Genomic DNA, 18,335 nt, shown 5'->3' with positions numbered 1-18,335 from the left:
TTTTCAGAAGCAAACCCTCCTAAGATCTATGCAGCTCTATGACAAGAAATTTCATAAGGCATGAGCTCACAAGACACATTATTCAGAATGGGTGCCCTTTATGAATGTGGTGAGGATCTGCATATCTGGCAGGTCACTTGGTTTGTTAGCATCACAATTCTTTGCCAGAACGTGGAATCTATATTGCAGATGAATAAAGATTGATAATGGATAAGTCACAGGATTAAATAACCTCTCAAGCATTGTTTGCAGATCTTCCTGTTGTTAATTCTGGCTTACCTGCCTGAGGTTATCACCTCCTGTATGTTTATAAATCTGATCGCTGATACCACAGGTCTGTCTACAACCTTATCACACAGGTCTGGGTTTCATGCTGTTTTGATACTGCAGTGATTCCACTATATTAAACAACATGTTAAACAATCTCCACTTTTTAAAGTTTTAAAATTGGGGGAAGTTGGGGGAAGGGACAGGTAGGTAAAGCAAGAAGAAAAGAATGGGAAGAAATAAGAAAAAATAAAATCCGGGGCCAGGCACTGTGGCCTGTAATCCCAGCACTTTGGGAGGTTGAGGTGGGTGGATGGCTTGAGCTCAGGAGTTTGAGACCAGCCTGGGCAACATGGTGAAATGCCATCTCTACAAAAAAAAAAAAAAAAAAAGTTAGCCAGGTGTGGTGGCATACACCTGTAGTCTCAGCAACCTGGGAGGCTAAGGTAAGCCCAGGAGTTTGGGACCAGCCTGGGCAACATGGCAAAACCCCATCTCTACAAAAAATACAAACAAACAAAAAAAATTAGCCAGGTGTGGTGGCACACACCTGTAGTCCTACTTGGGAGGCTAAGGCGGGAGGATTTCTTGAGCCTAGGAGTTTGATACCAGCCTGGGCAGCATATCAATACCCCATCTCTACAAAAAATATAAAAAAAAAATTTAGCTAGGCGTGGTGGCGTGCACCTGTAGTCCCAGCTACCTGGGAGGCTAAGGTGGGAAAATCACCTGAGCCTGGGAGGTCAAGGCTGCAGTGAGCCATGACTGCACCACTGCACTCTAGCCTGGGTGACAGAGTAAGACCCTGTCTCAAAAAAAGAAAAATAATCCAAATGCCCAAAATATGCAATATATAAATAGAATTCAGGAGTTCACAGAAGAGTAAAGTGAAATGCTATTATCTAAATCAAAATGATTATTTGTGATTATGAGGATTCTGTGAAGGGAGAAACAAAAAAGGAAGTAGATATACATAGAGATGAATATTTTAAAATGTTAACGAAAAAGAAGACATTAATGCCAACCAATTATTATAGTTTTATAAGTAATGTGACACTGAGTAGAAAAACCTGCCATACCATTTTAATGTAAAATGGTAAATGAATTTAATAAATTAAAATGACAATTTTTACTAAAGAGTTGAACACCAATCATGTAAAAACAGTTAATTTTTCATTTCACTATTAAAATATAGGATTGATACATTATGCCAAACCATCAGAATAAAAAATAGGCAAAGCATTGATGAACAAAGTGGTTGTCATATGATGGTAAAAAAAAAAAAAAAAAAACAACTATTTCCTTATAGCTAAAAACAGAGTGAAAGGATAGAGGGCAGGAACAGTGGAAGGTTTGTCTGGAAAGACAGCTGGATGTTGTTCCCTAACTCACCTCCAACAGCACCCTCAGGCCTTTGGACTTGATCCCCAGGCCCTGAGGAGTGATAGGAAGTTGTGGGATGGTAGAAGGCAAGGGCCTCCCAGGCAGGCAGGAGTCGGAGGAGATGGGGAGTCACAGTGGTGCATGCAGGCCCAAGGCCCTGGTGACTAGACTGGGAATTCAGGCACCCAGAGATGGGATCTGGCTGGAGTAGCAGGAGAGGTGTGGAGATTCACCTAGCACTTCTCATTCCTCTCTCTCCTCTTGCCTCCCTCCCTACCCTCTTCCAGCTCTTCTCCCTTACCTTCTTCCTGCCTCCTCTCTTCCATTTTTTTTTTTTTTTTTTGCTTTCCCCACCATTGAGTCCTCTTCATTTTCCTTTGCTCTTTCTCTTAACTTCCCATTTTTACTGCCTGTTTTCCTTCTTCTACTGTCTCTCTCATCCCTCTTTCTCTCACTCTCCCTTTGCACAACTACAGTCCAACATATTTTTCTCTCATAGAAAACATGGTAGTGGGATCAGAAAGGCTCTTGCTTGAATCCTGGCTTCCCCACTATCTGTATGATCTCAGCGGGCCCACCTTAGTTGGTTGAGTTGGGGTCACGTAACAGCTACTCACACATAACGTAACGAGTAACTGCTTACACTAGAAGGTCAGGTACTCATGAAGCACATTTATGTGCATTAGTTTAATTCACCCTCACAATCATTTGTAAAGTATTATACTCTTATTATCAACATTGAACCAGAGGAAACAGAGACTTAGAAATGTTCAGCAACTGACCCAACATCACGTGGCCAAGAAGGAGTAGAGCAGAGATTTGAACCTAGGACCTCAGCCTCTGCATCACCAGGCATTAGCCACAGGAGGCTATGGAATATCCAGAACAGTGTCTGGTCTTAGGGCACTGGATAAGCTTCCAGTAAGGGTTGGTTTCTTTCCCTTCCCTGGCTAATGTCCCTTTATGCACATCTGATAGAATACATATCTATTTTTTAAAATAAAACTTTCAGCCAGGAGCAGTGGCTCATGCCTATGATCCCAACACTTTGGGAGGCCAAGGCAGGAGGATCACTTGAGCCCAGGAGTTCAAGACCAGCCTGGGCAACATAGCAAAACCCTATCTCTACAAAAAATACAAAAATTAGCCAGGCATGTTTGTATATGCCTGCAGTCCCAGCTACTTAGGAGGCTAAGGTAGGAGGACCACCTGAGCCTGGTAAGTTGGAAGCTGCAGTGACCTGAGATCATGCCACTGCACTCCAGCTCAGGTGACAGAGTGAGACCCTGTTTCTAAATAAATAATATAATATAATATAATATAATAATACTTCATAGACCATGTCTATGCTGCATTTTCGAATTGACACTACACCATGAGCACGATTCCATACCAATATATAAAGATATACATCACCATTAAAAATTTTTTTGTGTGAGACAGGGTCTCATTCTGTCCCCCAGGCTAGAGTACAGTGGCTTGGTCATAGCTCACTGCAGCCTCCAATTCCTAGGCTCAAGCAATCCTCCTACCTCAGCCTCCAGAGTGGCTGGGACCACAGGCACTTACCACCATACCTGGCTAATTTTTCAATTTTTTACAGAGATGAGGTCTTACTATATTGCCCAGGCTGGCCTCAAACTCCCAGCCTCAAGTAATCCTCCCACCTTGGCCTCCCAAAGTGCTGGAATTACAGGCATGAGCCACTATGCTCAGCCTACATCACCATCTTTAATGCCTGGGTGATATTCCACTGAATGGATCTACCATAATTGTTAGCCAGCCCCTTAATGATGGACATTTTCACTGAAATAGCATTTACAATCAGGGATTAGTTCAGCTTCTTGGTATCTTATTTTCCTTTCCTTTGTTCTACAAAATGATGCAGGTAGTGTAGAAAGCCAATGGGGAAGACGGCAAAATTCAAGTTAAGATGAGACTCTGACAATGAAATCTGAAGAATCAGGAAGAGATGGGAACAGCTGATCTATAAAAATGATCCAACACTGCTGACACTCACTACTGAAATCGGCAAGCACTCATCATACTAGTTCAATATCCATCTTTGGCTCTATGCTGCATGCTCCATGAGGAGCTGTATTGTCCACAGCTATATCCCAAGCACCTAGCACATCAGAGCTAATCAGTAAATGTTTGCTGGGTGAGTGAATGTCCAGGAGAGATAACTGAATTGAAGTAATTTCATATTGTTGAATATAATCAATTAAATTATATTCTGGCTTGAGAATGAATGTGCAACCAGAAAGGAGGATGGTATACACAGCATGTCTACTAAAAGCAGAGTTTGAAGAGACAAAATGTATTGGTGACCAGATGTGGTGGCTCATGCCTATAATCCCAGCACTTTGGGAGGCCGAAGTGGACCGATCATTTGAGGTCAGGAGTTCGAGACCACCCTGGCCAACATGATGAAACCGCATCTCTACTGAAAATACAAAAATTAGCTGAGCGTGATGGTCCACACCTGTTATCACAGCTACTCAGAAGGCTCAGGCAGAAGAATCATTTGAACCCAGGAGACAGAGGTTGCAATGAGCCCAGATCACACCATTGCCTTCTAGCCTGGGCTGGATAGAGTGAGACTCTATCTCAAAAAAAAAAAAAATTATTGGTGTTTTCAAGCACCTAAGAATCCAGGGCAGCAGGAAAAGTTCTATAATAGAGGGGGATGCATTAGGCTCTCATGGTCCAGTGACATTAGCCGTAAAGATAATCCTATTCACTCCTTGCCCTGAGTCCATACTCATCAACCACATCTTTTAGCTTCCCATATAGCTGTGCATAAAAGGAGAGTACACAGGAATCGGCAAACACAAGCCCAAGTCTATCTGCCAGCTACTTTTCTCGATGTGAATTAATATATTGGAATTTCACCTCCGATGGGAACCAGACTAGGTAAGTCAGCCCCCTGATAATCTCTGATCACCCTAACAATGCTGATCTACACCCATGACACTGGAACCCATGATGCTGAAACATGATGATCAAAACATGGTCCCTGCTGTGGTGGACAGACTCATAGCGTGCCTCCCAACACCATCCTTGTCTCTTAGTGTTCACACCTTGCATGGTCCTCTCCCTTTGAGTGTGGGTGGGACCTGTGACTTGCTTCTAACCAAGAGAATACAGCATCCAGAGACCAGCCAACTGACAGTCACCTGTACTCAGTGAGCAGTTGGAGTCAGCTGGGGTTCTAATACCAAACTACATAGGGTGTAATTCTGTTCACTGGAAATAGAACATTTATTTTATAATCTAAGTTTTAAGTCTAAATAGATTTCCAAATGGCTGTCTTGCTTGGCAAATCTTAAAAGAATATTGAAGGATAAGAACTTGAATAAGTTTTGTTGTTGTTATTTTTAATATATGCAACATTGGCTCTGTTCTGGACAATGGAAGCAAATTATAAAATAAATCTAATTTGCCATAAGAGATAAAATCCCCCAGAGATACTATTTCATCACATCAGACTGGCAAAAATCAATTATGAAAAGATCAAGTATTGACAAGAATATATATGGAACAACAGGAACACAAGATGGGAGTGTGAATTGATACTACCACTTTAGAAAGCAATGTTGAATATCTAGTAAAGCTGAAGATGCACAAACCTAATGACCTAATAATTCTACTACTAAAAAATCCTCAAAAAACTTTCCAAATGTGCTCTTAAGAAGACATTTGCAAGAATATTTAAGGTAGCATTTTTCTAATAGCAAAAAAATGAGGAGTGGGGAATGAACACCCATCATTAGGCAAATGGAGGAATAAACTATGATACATTCATGCAATGAAAGAACAAATAGTATTGCAAATAAATGAATTAGCAGCTAGGTGCAGTGGCTCAGGCCTGTAATCCCAGCCCTTTGGGAGGCCGAGGTGGCAGATGGCTTAAGCCCAGGAGTGGGCCTGGGCAACATGGCAACCCCATCTCCATTAAAAAAAAAAAAAAAAAAGAAAGAAAGAAAGAAAAATTAGCTGGGTGTGGTGGCACAAACCTATTGTCCCAGCTACTAAGGAGGCTGAGGTGGGAGGATCACCTGAGCCTGGGGAGGTCAAGGCTGCAGTGAGCAGTGATCTCACCACTGCATTCCAGCCTGGGCAACTGAGTGAGATTTTGTCTCAAAAAAAAAAAAAAAAAAAGGAAAGAAAGAGAAAAAGAAATGAATTATAATTACAAGTCCCAATGTGAATGAATCTCAGAAATATATTAAGTGAAAAAAGTAAGCTGAAGAAGGATACGAACAGTATACAATGTCATTTTTATAAAGGTTTAAAACATGCCAAATAATATGCCAAATCTGTAACATCTAAAGATGAATGTGGAAATGACAAATACCAAATCAGGGTCATATTTCTCTGTAAGTGAGAAATAGAGAGGAATAGGTAGACTACTTGGGGCTTTGACTAAATGTATCTTTTACTTCTTAAACTTAATTTTTCACTGTATCAATTTAAAAGAAAGAAATTACTTCTTCTTGCCCCCATTTAAAAAAAATATGTAAACCAAGAGTTCAAAGGGGAGTCAAATTGTTAGACTCTCCAGGGCATGTACAGAACTCATTCTTGCCCTATACCTTCTAGGACCATGAAATTGGAATTCCATGGCAAAAGTAACTAATCTCCATGAAATCTCTACTCTTAAAGCATTTTATCCGCACTTAATACTATGTGATCTTAACTAGATGTTAATATTTCTATAAATGGCTATTGGTTAAATGTCCAACAATAGAAGAGCAGTTAGTTAGAACACAGCACATCCACTCAAAAGAATATCAACAGCTGGCCAGGCATGATGGATTACATGCCTGTAATCCCAACATTTTTTAGAGGCTGAAGTAGGATGATCGTTTCAGGCCAGGAGTTCAAGACCAGCCTGTGCAACACAGCAACGCCCCCGTCTCCACAAGAAAATAACAATAAAAAATAAATTAGCCAGGCATGGTGGCGAACACCTGTAGTCCAAGATACTCAGGAGCCTAAGGCAAGAGGATTGCTTGAGCCCAGGAGTTCAAGGCTGCATGACACTGCACTCCAGCTTGGGCAACAGAGCTAGCTAGATCTTGTCTCTAAAAAAACTAAAAAACAAAAAAAACAGCTAAGAATATATTTATGTCCTTGCTATAATGTTAAGGTAAAAAAGAAAAAAAAACCCACCAAGGTGGATTTATAGTATACTTTATCTATCTATCTATCTATCTATCTATCTATCTATCTATCTATCTATCTATCTAAACATCCTACAATGCACAATAGTACACATTATTTAGAACTATAACCAGGGCCTGGAAGCCAGAGCTTTGCTTCAAGGCACCACAATTTAGATGGTGCAAACATTTAGACTAATGAGTTTAAAGGACACTGCAATTTCTTTTTTTTCAGGCAGAATCTTACTCAGTGGCCCAGGCTGGAGTGCTGTGGCACAATCTCCATCCACTGCAACATCCACCTCCCGGGTTCAAGTGATTCTCCTGCCTCAGCCTCCCGAGTATCCAGGATTACAGGTGCATGCCACCACACACAGCTGACTTTTGTATTTTTAGTAGAGACGGGGTTTCGCCATGTTATCCATGCTGGTCTCAAACGCCTGACCTCACATGATCTGCCCACCTAGGACTCCCAAAGTGCTGGGATTACAGGCCTGAGCCACCACTCCCAGCCAATCCTGCAAATGTTGAAGTTATCTACTACCACTACCACTGCCACCATTACCACATCCTTCTCCTCTTGCTCCTCCCTCTTCCCTTTCTCCCCACAGTGAGAAGACTGCTTGACCATGGGCCAGCAAAGATGGATGAGGCAGGAGACTCCAAGTCAAGGACAAGGCAACCACTGCGCTGCTGAGTGCCCAGGCCAGCAATTATCTGCCTTCCTTTTCTCCTGTATCTGAGGCCTCCTCCCTCTATGCCTAGATGCCTCCATGGCCTTGAGGCTACCTTTAATGCTGTTTCCCCCTCCCCTCCCTTCACTCATCCTCCTACCAACTTTCCCCCTGCCAAATTGCTGGAATTATCTCTGTGGTGTGGATAGTTGTTATCTGGATAAATCATGTGCTTCGGTAAAAGAAGGAGGAAGAGGGCCGTGCAACTGAGGTCAGGATGCCTAATTTCTCAAGCCAATGTATCTAGATTGACAAGGCTAAAGGAAAGACCAATGCTAATAGCAGGAGCTTTCCACAAATTAACCACACTGTCCCAATTGGGGAAGTGCCTCCAAATTATGGGCAAAGGAAATGAAAACAGTGCAAATAAGCATACTCTGTCTCCTTCATAGGCAGCTCATCTCTCCCCACTCCTGACCAGAATTTTTTAGAACAGCTGAGCAGTCCTTGGAAGAAATATACTGGGCTAGCATATTAAGGAATGCACATGGCATTATGGTTTTGAGGCTGATCTGGGGAAAGCTGGGTAAGTCGTCGAGGCCTTACATGGTCTCTAAGACATTGGGCATCCTCACACCAAAATATCTGTCCTTAGGCCAACAGCAGATGTAGCTTACCTGACACATCTTGACATTTTTTCAACTGTACATTACCTCAGCAACCCAGAAATCCTACGACCATCTTGGAGAGGGTGAGACAAGGATTCTAGGACTAGAAGTATTAGTATAGTTATATCTTTTAAAACAGTGGAAAGAAATAAATTGAAATGTAAATAGTGGCACTGGGTACATTTTTATTCTGCTTTTCCTTATTTTCAAAATACTGTAACAAGTATGCTATATTCACAATGACACAAATTTAAATAAAACCTTCTTGAAGAAAACAATGAACCAGCGAACGACAATAATAACAAAAAGCATAAATTGCTCATTTACAGCTATCAAAACCAAGAAACAAGCCTGATTCTGGGCTTTAAAGACTATGGTTTAGTTAAAAGAAGTTTGCTATCAATTTTTACTTTCGTTTCCTCGTGGGCACAGAACAAGGCTTGAGGCTGGTGCTCTCATCAAAGCTGGGACTGAAGCCTGGATCGCCTGTGCATCAGGGAATCAGCATGTTGTACAGGTCCAGTGGTTCTGGAGTGATGCCAGCACAGTATTCCAAAAACTCGAGGTTCCAGGAAAACTGCAAGTCCCTCCAAGGGGTCCCAGAGCAGATACTTTCAATGCCCTTTGTGAAAATGGCCTTGAGTCCACTTAGCAAGACTTGCATTCTTTCCCCTCCATTCTATCACATTCATAAAGGGAATTCTGTTGGAGGTAGAAGGGTGAGGGGTGATGTGTTTCTGACCCACAAAGGTGAACTTTAGAATGCTTACAACATTTGACAGTGCTCTTCCAGCCAGTGCAGAGATTTCTGCATAAATGAAGGGAGGCGGTCAATCTGCAATACACACATGGCTTCTGTCAGGTCCAGACAGATTTACAGACAGACCTCTAGAACCCAATGACTGGTCTCTGATGTTGCTTCAATCCACTCTCCACAGCTTAGAATGTTAACATTTTTAGGAGAACCCTTGCAAAAACAGATTGGTTTTTGTTCTCCTCTGTTAATAACAGCTATTTTGAAATGCTATTTAAATCTTCTATTGTTATTTGAACTTTTCATGGATTATGTCTCCCCAGCTGAGCTGCTGTAGGGCAGCGGGAACCACATCCTACAAGAACCTGTAATCTCCACGAAGCCTGGCACAGTGCCTCTTCACGGACACTCATACCTATTTGCTCATTCGCCTTTTTGTTTTTCTAATTTGGGAAGACCCACTGTTTTCATTGTTGAGTTGCTCTACCCAAATGACATATCGATTGCCGACTGAAGGTGCCCTTCCAGCTGTGAGCTCGGCGGAAGGCTGGAGGTCACCCTGCAGTGGGCCTGGGCACTCACACCAAAAAAGAAGTCATTACTTTTAGGGTGTTTTACTATGATCAACAGCAATATTTGGCAACTTTTCTTTCTAGCATTAGAAAAGATACATTACCAAATGTTAAAAAAGGAATCTGCCAAGTGCAACAGCTAGAAGAGAAAAAATATTATTAAAAGCCCATGTAAACTCTCTACCTACTAAACTAGCAGGGGAAAGCACGATTCTGTGTACTGTCATACAGACAGAATGCTGGTGGTGACTTTTGGTTCTACCCTCTACGAATTGCTGGCTGAAAAGCTAAGAATTTAGGCTTAGAAGAAAGATCCAGTCTCCAGCCTATACCCTTTTTCTCACACTCAGAGATAGGAAGCTGGAATTCTCTCCTTAACATGGGAGTCTTTTACTCTTTTACATGGAGTAACGACTTGAGTACAGCACATTAATTTTATAACTATTTTAGGAGCAGGGGAGGACTCTTGAGTTTTTCCAGAGATAATTAAAACTGGGGGAGAAAAGAAACCTGAAATAAACAAAAAACAAGCTGAAGGCACCAGGGGTTTCTGAATAACATCTTCCTGGTTCAACAATTTTAAGAATTCCATAATGCGAAAGCAACCCCCACACATTCTCTCCCACATAAACATGCTTTTTATTTAAGCCACAATCAGCGACGGCAGCAGAATGTCTTGCCTGCACTTCTGTAGTTGCTTCATCCAGAGAGAATGTCTTCTCCACAAACGCGTTCTGAAGTGGGGCAGGGGGTGACCACCAGTCAGCAAATGCAGACATCTTCAGGGAGGAAGACTGAAGTTCCCAGTAAGCTCAGCAGCTCGCCATCCGGAAATCCGAGTTTTCACCACACTGAGATCTGACTTTCAACCTCAAGTACCAATGTTCCCTTGGTAGCAACTGAAAATTTTAGGCTTTTTGATATTTATCAACCAGCACATTCCTAGTAATTTTCCTAGTGTACCAGAAAGAGGTAATTATGTTCCTTCCGATAAACCATTTTATTATCTCTGATAGCTACATTTTTAAAATAACAAGAACCACTGAGCTATGGAAAGAGTCAACAAAAGACCACCAAGGCATAAAAAGCAATTGGGTTTTCTCTTTTTCCAAAAATCACCTGCTTTTATATGGAAAAACTCATGGAACATAAAACTACATCCAATAAGTCAAAAAATAAAATAAAACAATCAATAGGGAGAAGGAGGACAGTAGAAGAGTTACTAAGAGAGAGGAAAAGACAGAAAGAGTGAAATACGGGAGGAGAGAAACAGTGAGTAGAGTGGGGAGGCAGTGCTGAAGGACAGCAGAGGAGAGAGAGGAGGCCAGACAGCCAGAGGAGGCAGGTGGCTCCAGGGCTCCCAGGGAGGAAGGGAGCTGGAGAAACTACTCCTCTCACATTCAGCTGCCCATTTGGCGTGTGAAGAACTAGATGGGCCATTTTTAATATGCTATGTTAGTTTCTCTACTCTTTTTTAAAAAATCAAATATGCTCTTTCTTTGTCTTGACACATACACACGACGTTAAGATGTCATCAGAGAAGAATCATTTTTTCCACTTACAACATGAAAATGCCTTCTCAAATTATCCACCGTTTTACTAAAAAGATCCTATTTTGAGCCAACACCCACCTGACTCTTCGGGTAAAGCATGGGTCTCACATCCACCATCGCATACCACGTGCTAGCAGACAGCTCCATGGTTATTCTGTGCACTTGCTTAATGATTTCATCAAATAATTTAGTCCAGTCAACAAATATTCATTGAGCCTCTAGGGTGCTGAACAAGACACAGCCCCCGCACTACAGGAACTTCCATTCTGCAGGGAAATAACACTAGCAAGCCACCGTGCAAGAATGGAGGGGCTGGTCAGTGCCACTGGGCAGAAGGCAGGATCAGTTTGAACTGGGCCATCAGGAAAAGCATTTGAGAAGCAGGCATTTGAGTCTAATATTCAAAAGGGTAAATGATGTGAATTCAGAGCAGCATGAGAAGGGGTGGAGAGGGGGCAAAGCAGAGGAAATACTGATTGGTGAGGACTATGGGACCCTTGGGTTCCTGTTGCTAAGCAGCGGCCAATTAGGCTGGAACAGTCGATTGAGGCCAGTGTGCACAGGCCTTCACTCCACAACTGCCCCAAACAGGAGAGAGACAGTAGGCACAGAAAGGAAAGGACGAATGGAGGGAGACTGTGCAGGGGACACCTCAACTTGACTCAATGACTGTCTGGTGTGGGAGTGCAAGGAACAGAAAGTCAGAATAACCCCAGGTGTTCAAGCTCTGGTTACAGAGAAGAGGATGATGGCACTAACGTCATCAAGGAATGCACTGAGAGGGACACATCCACTACTCATGAGAAACATCAGACAAGGCCAAGCTACAGGACATTCTACTACATAACTGACCTGCACCCTTCAAACGTGTCAAGGTTCACGAGAGACAGAATGACTAGGAAATGGTCCCAGATTAGAGGAAATGAAAGAGGTATGACAACGAACGTAACACATCCTGGATTGGATCCTGGACCAGAAAACATCTTTTTTTTTAAAAGATCTTTTTGGCCAGGTGCAGTGGCTCATGCCCACAATCCCAGCACTTTGGAAGGCCGAGGCGGGCAGATCACCTGAGGTCAGGAGTTCAAGACCAGCCTGGGCAACGTGGTGAAACCTTGTCTCTACAAAATTACAAAAGTTAGCCGGGCATGATGATGGGTGCCTGTAATCCCAGCTACTCAGGAGGCTGAGGCGGGAGAATTGCTTGAACCAGGGAGGCGGAGGCTGCAGTGAGCCAGGATCGTGCCATCGCGTTCCGCCCTGGGCAACCGAGCAAGACTCCGTCTCAAAAACAAAACAATAAAGATCTTTTTTTCTCCTCTTTTGCCATGAAGGACATTATTAGGTCAATAGATGACACATGAATAAGGCCTATTGATTAGATAATAGCTCTTAATGCTAATTTTCTGATTTTGGCACTTATACAAGAAAATGTCCTTTTTAAAAGGAAATATACACTTGAGTATTTAGGGGGACAAAGGGGTATCATGTCTACAACTCACTCTAAAATGGTTCAGGGAAAATGACAACATATGCACGTGTGTGTGTGTATATGTGTGTGTGTATACATATGTGTGTGCATACATATGTGTGTGCATAAACACACAGAAACACAGACACAGAGAGAGAGAATGAGAGAATATGATAGAGCGAGAAAGGTAAAACAAGTGTGGTAAAAATTAATATTTAGAGAATTTGGTTGAAAGGTATGTTGGGAATTATTTTAATTATTGCGACTTTTCTTTTTCTTTTCTTTTCTTTTTTGTTTTTTGAGAGACGGAGTCTTGCTCTGTCGCCCAGGCTGGAGTGCAGTGGTGCGATCTCGGCTCACTGCAACCTCCACCTCCTGGGTTCAAGCGATTCTCCTGCCTCAGCCTCCTGAGTAGCTGGGATTACAGGCACTCACCACCATGCCCAGCTAATTTTTGTATTTTTTTTAGTAGAGACGGGGTTTCACTATATGTTAGCCAGGCTGGTCTGGAACTCCTAACCTCAGGTGATACACCCGCCTCGGCCTCCCAAAGTGCTGAGATTACAAGCATGAGCCACTGTACCTGGCCAGTTATCACAACTTTTCTATAAATTTGAATTATTCAAAGTAAAAGGTTTAAAAAGGGGAAAAATGATTACAGAAGCCAGGAAGACAAGGTAGAGACAAAGCAGTCAGGCTTCTGAGTATTACATGCTGAGTGAAATGTGGGCAACAGCTCAGGGCCCAAAATATAGATTTGAAGTACCTGGGGGCCCTGGGTAAACAGGATTAAAAGTGGGGCTCTGAGGTCAGACTGGTGGAGTCCCTTTCCCAGGTCTGCTCCTTGAAAGCAGTGTTTTCTTTAAGTTATTCAAATCTCCCTCGACTTCAATTTCTGCACCTACATAACGGGAGTAATGAGAGTCTCTGCTTCACAGAGTTGGAGTGAGGATTAGAGGAAGTAGTACAAGTGGGCGAGGGCGCCCAGTGAGGCGCGGGGAAAGCGCCCAGTGCTCTTTAAATACTACTGCGGGCTCAGAGGTGAGGCTGGGGCAGGGAGAAGGGAGGAGGAAAAGGAAAGGAAAGACCAAGGACAGGATCTCACAGCATCCCCGTGTCTACAGGCCAGGAAGAAAAAGGAAACAAATGAGGTTCGAGTGGGCCTGGACAACCAGCGTCATGGAGACAGGGAGAGAGAGAGGCACAAAGGGCTGACTGCTGCCAGGAGACGCAGGGCAGGGACCAAGGAGGGGAAAGACAGGGCAAAGGCCTCAGATCTGCAGCCAGGACACCTACGACAGAGCCCCCTGAGGAAGCAGTTTCAACAGAAAAATGAGGGTGAAACCAGAACAGGTGAGTGGACAAAGAAGAGAACCTGAGGACAGTTCAACAGAGTAGCAGGGTCAAGAACAGTGCTACCCCACACGATAGCCATTGGCCCTATCTGACTACTTCAATTGGATTTAAATTAGTTTAGAATTTACTAAAATGGAAAACTTGGTTCCTCAGTCACACTAGCCACACTTTGTGTGCTTAAGAGCCACATGTGGATAGTGACTACCATATGCGACAGTGCAGATATAAAACATTTTTCTCACCACAGAAAATTCTACTGGACAGAGCGAGGACCCCACCACAGTTTCTTATGGGAAGGATGACCCATATGGTGGAGTAAGGGTTGGGGCGGATTAAGGAAGGACCAAAGACGCTGGAGAAGAGGAATAACAAACGCAGCCAGTTCCCAAAAGAGGTGAGAAGGAAGGAATCAAGTCCAGAGAATGAAGAGTGTGGAGTGCATGTGGATTAACCCTGGGGAAGGGACTTGTAGACATTTTCTTCCTTTGAGAAAGACGAAATAAAGAAGGACAAAGAGAGGAAGAAAAAGATGCTTGGGGGCCTTGAGGAAGGTAAAGTGAGAATTTATCTGGTGAAATTAGAGCCAGCGTAAATTTTCAGTGGAACCTGTCCAAAGGTCTTTGTGACTTCCTCCTGGATAATGTGGCAGGCTAGGAGAAGAATAAGCAGGCAAGGGGGGTTGATTTTGGATTGAGGACTGGAATATGAGAAGCCCAACACTTTGAAACAAAGGATTCTGGGATCCCAGACAGAATGGAAATGGCTAGCAACCTACATGCCACAAGTGGAGAAACAGAGTCACAGAGGAGCTGAAGGATTGGAACAGCAAGTACTTAAGGGACCAGGGTCCTCAGCGATGGTTAAAATCCAGAGCAGTATGTGGGTAGTATCAGCTAAGTAGGCTGAAGTCCAAGTTCAAGATCTCGAAGGTTCAGTCTTGTTCAAGACTGAACAAGTCCAAGATGTTAGTTGAAGCAAAGTGGAAACTGAGGCTATAGGAATAGATGTTGAGGAACTTCAAGGTCAAAGAATTAAGAGAGCTTCAATACAAACCCCAAAGTCACTAGCAAGAGACAAAGCAGAGAAGAGAATGAAGCTGGCTGCTCACGTTTTTTGTTTGTTTATCACTTTTTTGAGGCATCAAGTGAAGAGATCCCCACTGCACCTGAGTGTACATCAGAATTGCCCAGAGAGTTCTGTTTCTCTCTTCATCGTCTCCTGCTGCTCCTCCTTTTGGGGTTTGTTTTTAAAGCAGGGATTTTTAGGTCTTACTCCCCCACCCTACCCCAGCCCCCAATGATTCTAATTTGGTATATTTGAGGGAGTCTAAAGACCAAGTTTTCCAAAATGTCCCAGGTGATTCTGAGGAGCCCCCAGGTTTGGGAAGCACTGGACCAGAAGATAAGAAGGAGGGTAGGGGCATAAGCAGACAGCACTACCTTCCGAGAGGAGACTTGGTTGGTGATGGTGCATTGGTTTGGAGGCAGCACTAAGGAGCAAGCGGAAGGGCATCCCTACTCTGGTGAGACGGCAGAGGACACTAGAGAAGGCTCTTCTGCGGGAAGTTGTTCACTCAGGCTCTGGTGCTCGGGAGAGAAGGTGGGCTCAGCTACAGAAAAAATGAAAATGCAAGAGTGTGGCTGCAGGGTACAAGAAACAAGACATTGAAAGCCAGGTCAGAGTCACACAGCCTAGTGGCCTGCAGAGAGAGGAGGCTGAATAATGCGCTAATGAGGGTTCCAAGCACCATGTGGTGTGGTTCATTAAATGGTTGGTAGGGCTTCGTGGTTGAATCCCTGGGCACTAAGGATTTTTCTATCCGTATGCTATCAGATTTCTAACATGTAACACATTAAAGGTTATTAAGCCCTCAGGTAAACAAGCTTGCAGAAGCTTAATCATTAGCATTGGAAACTGTCTTCCCAACCCACGTTCTTATATAGATGAAATCAGATTCGAATGAAAATCAAGGGTAGCCTTTAAGTAGAAAGTCAGAAGGGGCAACCAGGGGTACCTGTGAGAGGGTACTTCCTCCATTCCCCTCCGTGGAAGAGGGAAGTTTATAGACAGTGGATATGGAAGGCGGCCTAAGTGTCTTTTTTTAGTACCAGTCAATGCTAAAAATAGGATAAGTGCCACGGAACCCCCCCCAACACACACACACACACACACACACACACACACACACACACACGCACATTCAGTGACAGAGCCCAGAAGGCAGATAAATGTGCAAATCTGGGGATGGTTCTCAATAAAGAATATATTTACTCTACAAACCTAACTCTTATTTTAAAAGCAAGTTGCAAATGTTTGCCCTTGCTTCTGAGAGAGCTGCACTTTTGTGGATTCGAATTCTAGCATTATTTCTGGTTACTCCTACGAAATAATTTCTAACACTGCCGTACACAGACTTTAAGCTGAGGACGAGAGCGCACGCGCACACACGCACACACACACGCGCGCACACACACACACATAAACCTCGTGCACATTGAAGAAATGACTCACTTAATTTGCTGCTGCCTGCCACGATTGGGTTTTGATTTTACCTGTTCAAATACAAAGTTTCCTATTAGATTAACTACAGGAAAGGGGAACTTAGGAGCATTAATCCTGATTTTGTTCATGTCTTTAGGGCACCTAAGCGGTTTTAACCTGTGCATCTTAAGAAGCCATTCTCCGGACCACCGACTGCTTGCTCCATAATCTTCCAGACAACGATAACATTTCTTACCACTTTAGGAGCCAATTAATGGAAACCCCTCCTAGAATAAACATGGTTAAGCTTTGCATCTCCGGTACCTGCAGAACCGTACTTTAGGGCTCTTTCTCAGCTCGCAGTAGGATGGCACAACAGCATTCTGGAACTGCAAAGACCCCCAGCCCCTCCTTTGAAACATGAGAAAAAGCGAAGGGGCGGAAGAGCAGATGGTTAACCTACCCAAGGTCACTCACTCTGAGTAGTGGGTCGGCTGACTCGCCTTTACCCCTGGCAATCCGTGCACCACCCCAGCTCCCCCAAACAGTCCCTCCGGGCGTCGGTTGGTTCGCTAGCATGCAGCCCCCGCGAAAATGCAACGCCAGTTGCGCTCTGTGCCCAACTTCAGCCCTTCGCGTCACATGCAGTTAACCCTCTCGCCCGCGACATGTCACATGGGCCACGCGCAGCTCTCTCTACCCCACGCCTATCTCCTGAGAGGCTGCCCCAAGGTCACCGGCCGTTCCAGGGAGCTCCCGCCGCCCAGCCCCAGCGGCCGCCCGGCAGGGGTTCCCGGAGCGCGGCACTCACCGGCGCGGAGGGTGGGCGCGCCGCGGCTGCCCATGTCCTCGCCGGCGCGGCTGGGTGCGGCGGCCGCTGGCGCTGGCTGAGCAGGGCGCCCGGCTGCGGGCCCGCGCCGCGGGGAGCGCCGTCCAATCAGCGCGCGCCTGCCGCCTGGCCCGGCGCGCGGCCCGGCCGGGTTCGCGGCTCCCGGGGGGCGCGAGCCGCCGCGCGCCGCCCGAGCCGCTTCCGGGCGCGTTGCCTGGACGCGGTTGCCGTGGCAGCCCGAGCTGGAGGCTTTCCCCGCGCACCCGCGCCCAGCCTGGCGGCGCCGCCCCTCCTCCCTCCTCGTTCCCACACTCAAAATAGCCTCTGCTCGTCGCTGCTGTTTCCCACAGAGCTCGCATCCAAGCGCCTTGGAGTTGGCGGGCGGGGATTTCGCTCATTGGAAAATAAATCCTGTTGTAGGGATGGCTGATTTGGAGAGGTGTTGAAATGGTGCCTGATGGAGATCATAGCCATGGTGGCGGCATTGCAATTCTCTCCAGAGCCCCAATATACCTTATTTACTAAAGCGCTTTCCCACAAAAATAGTTCTCTCCCCCTCCCCACCTCAAATTGGGGAGAAGTTATTTGATTAGGCCACGGTGACGCCCCACCTGTGCAGGTGAACGAACCCTCCGGGGCTGCCGAGTGTCATTTACTGAATCGCCTTGACACCTGCAGTTGGGACCCAGGATCGTGTGTCATCGCAGCAGACACGACGCGAAGAAGAACGCGAACACCCCTTCTCCTCCTAGCCTTTTCTTCTCCCATCAGCTTCATCCGCTCCCAGCGCGTCCTGGCTCTTTCCACCTTCCTCTAGATTTTGGATTCTCATCAGGACGCACAAGCCCATTCACTCATAATTGTGCTTCCTCTCGGTGGGCGGCATTTCAGCGGAGTTGGGGGGGACACGACCTTTGCCCCATCTGGTTCGTGCCTCCTTCGCAGACACTGGTACTTACCCAGCACTGGGACTCCTGTCTGTTTCCCCGCCCCCAGCCTGAGCACTTCCAACCCAGGGGAAGGAGCCCGACATGGTAGAAGAGCCCGAACTGTGGATTGGGCTGAGCGGTTTTGGAATCCTCTCTCCGGCAGGATTATTATTTAGGGGCTGTTAGTATTAAGGACTGTTATTTGTGTGTGATCTTGGGTATTCTGCAAC

General features: G+C 44.9%; 1 protein-coding gene across 4 annotated transcripts in view; it reads right to left on the bottom strand.

Moving 5' to 3' along the window:
* The window catches only part of FAM81A (family with sequence similarity 81 member A), an 86,327-nt gene extending 68,224 nt beyond the window's left edge, over positions 1-18,103 (bottom strand). Inside the window, exon 1 of one of the 4 annotated variants that reach the window (XM_030814493.1) lies at positions 17,788-18,103. The gene's annotated coding sequence lies outside the window, so the exon portion shown is untranslated. Of the gene's footprint in view, positions 1-16,810; positions 17,108-17,158; positions 17,306-17,787 lie in introns of those variants that run through there. The other 3 variants (XM_003267045.4, XM_030814492.1, XM_030814494.1) reach the window with 3 other exon arrangements.
* Positions 18,104-18,335: the final 232 nt, after the last annotated feature.

This window comes from Nomascus leucogenys, chromosome 6 (assembly GCF_006542625.1).
Source record: "Nomascus leucogenys isolate Asia chromosome 6, Asia_NLE_v1, whole genome shotgun sequence".
NCBI lineage: Eukaryota > Metazoa > Chordata > Mammalia > Primates > Hylobatidae > Nomascus > Nomascus leucogenys.
The sequence above is the reverse complement of the archived record's forward strand: the minus strand, read 5'-3'. Positions and strand labels throughout refer to the sequence as shown.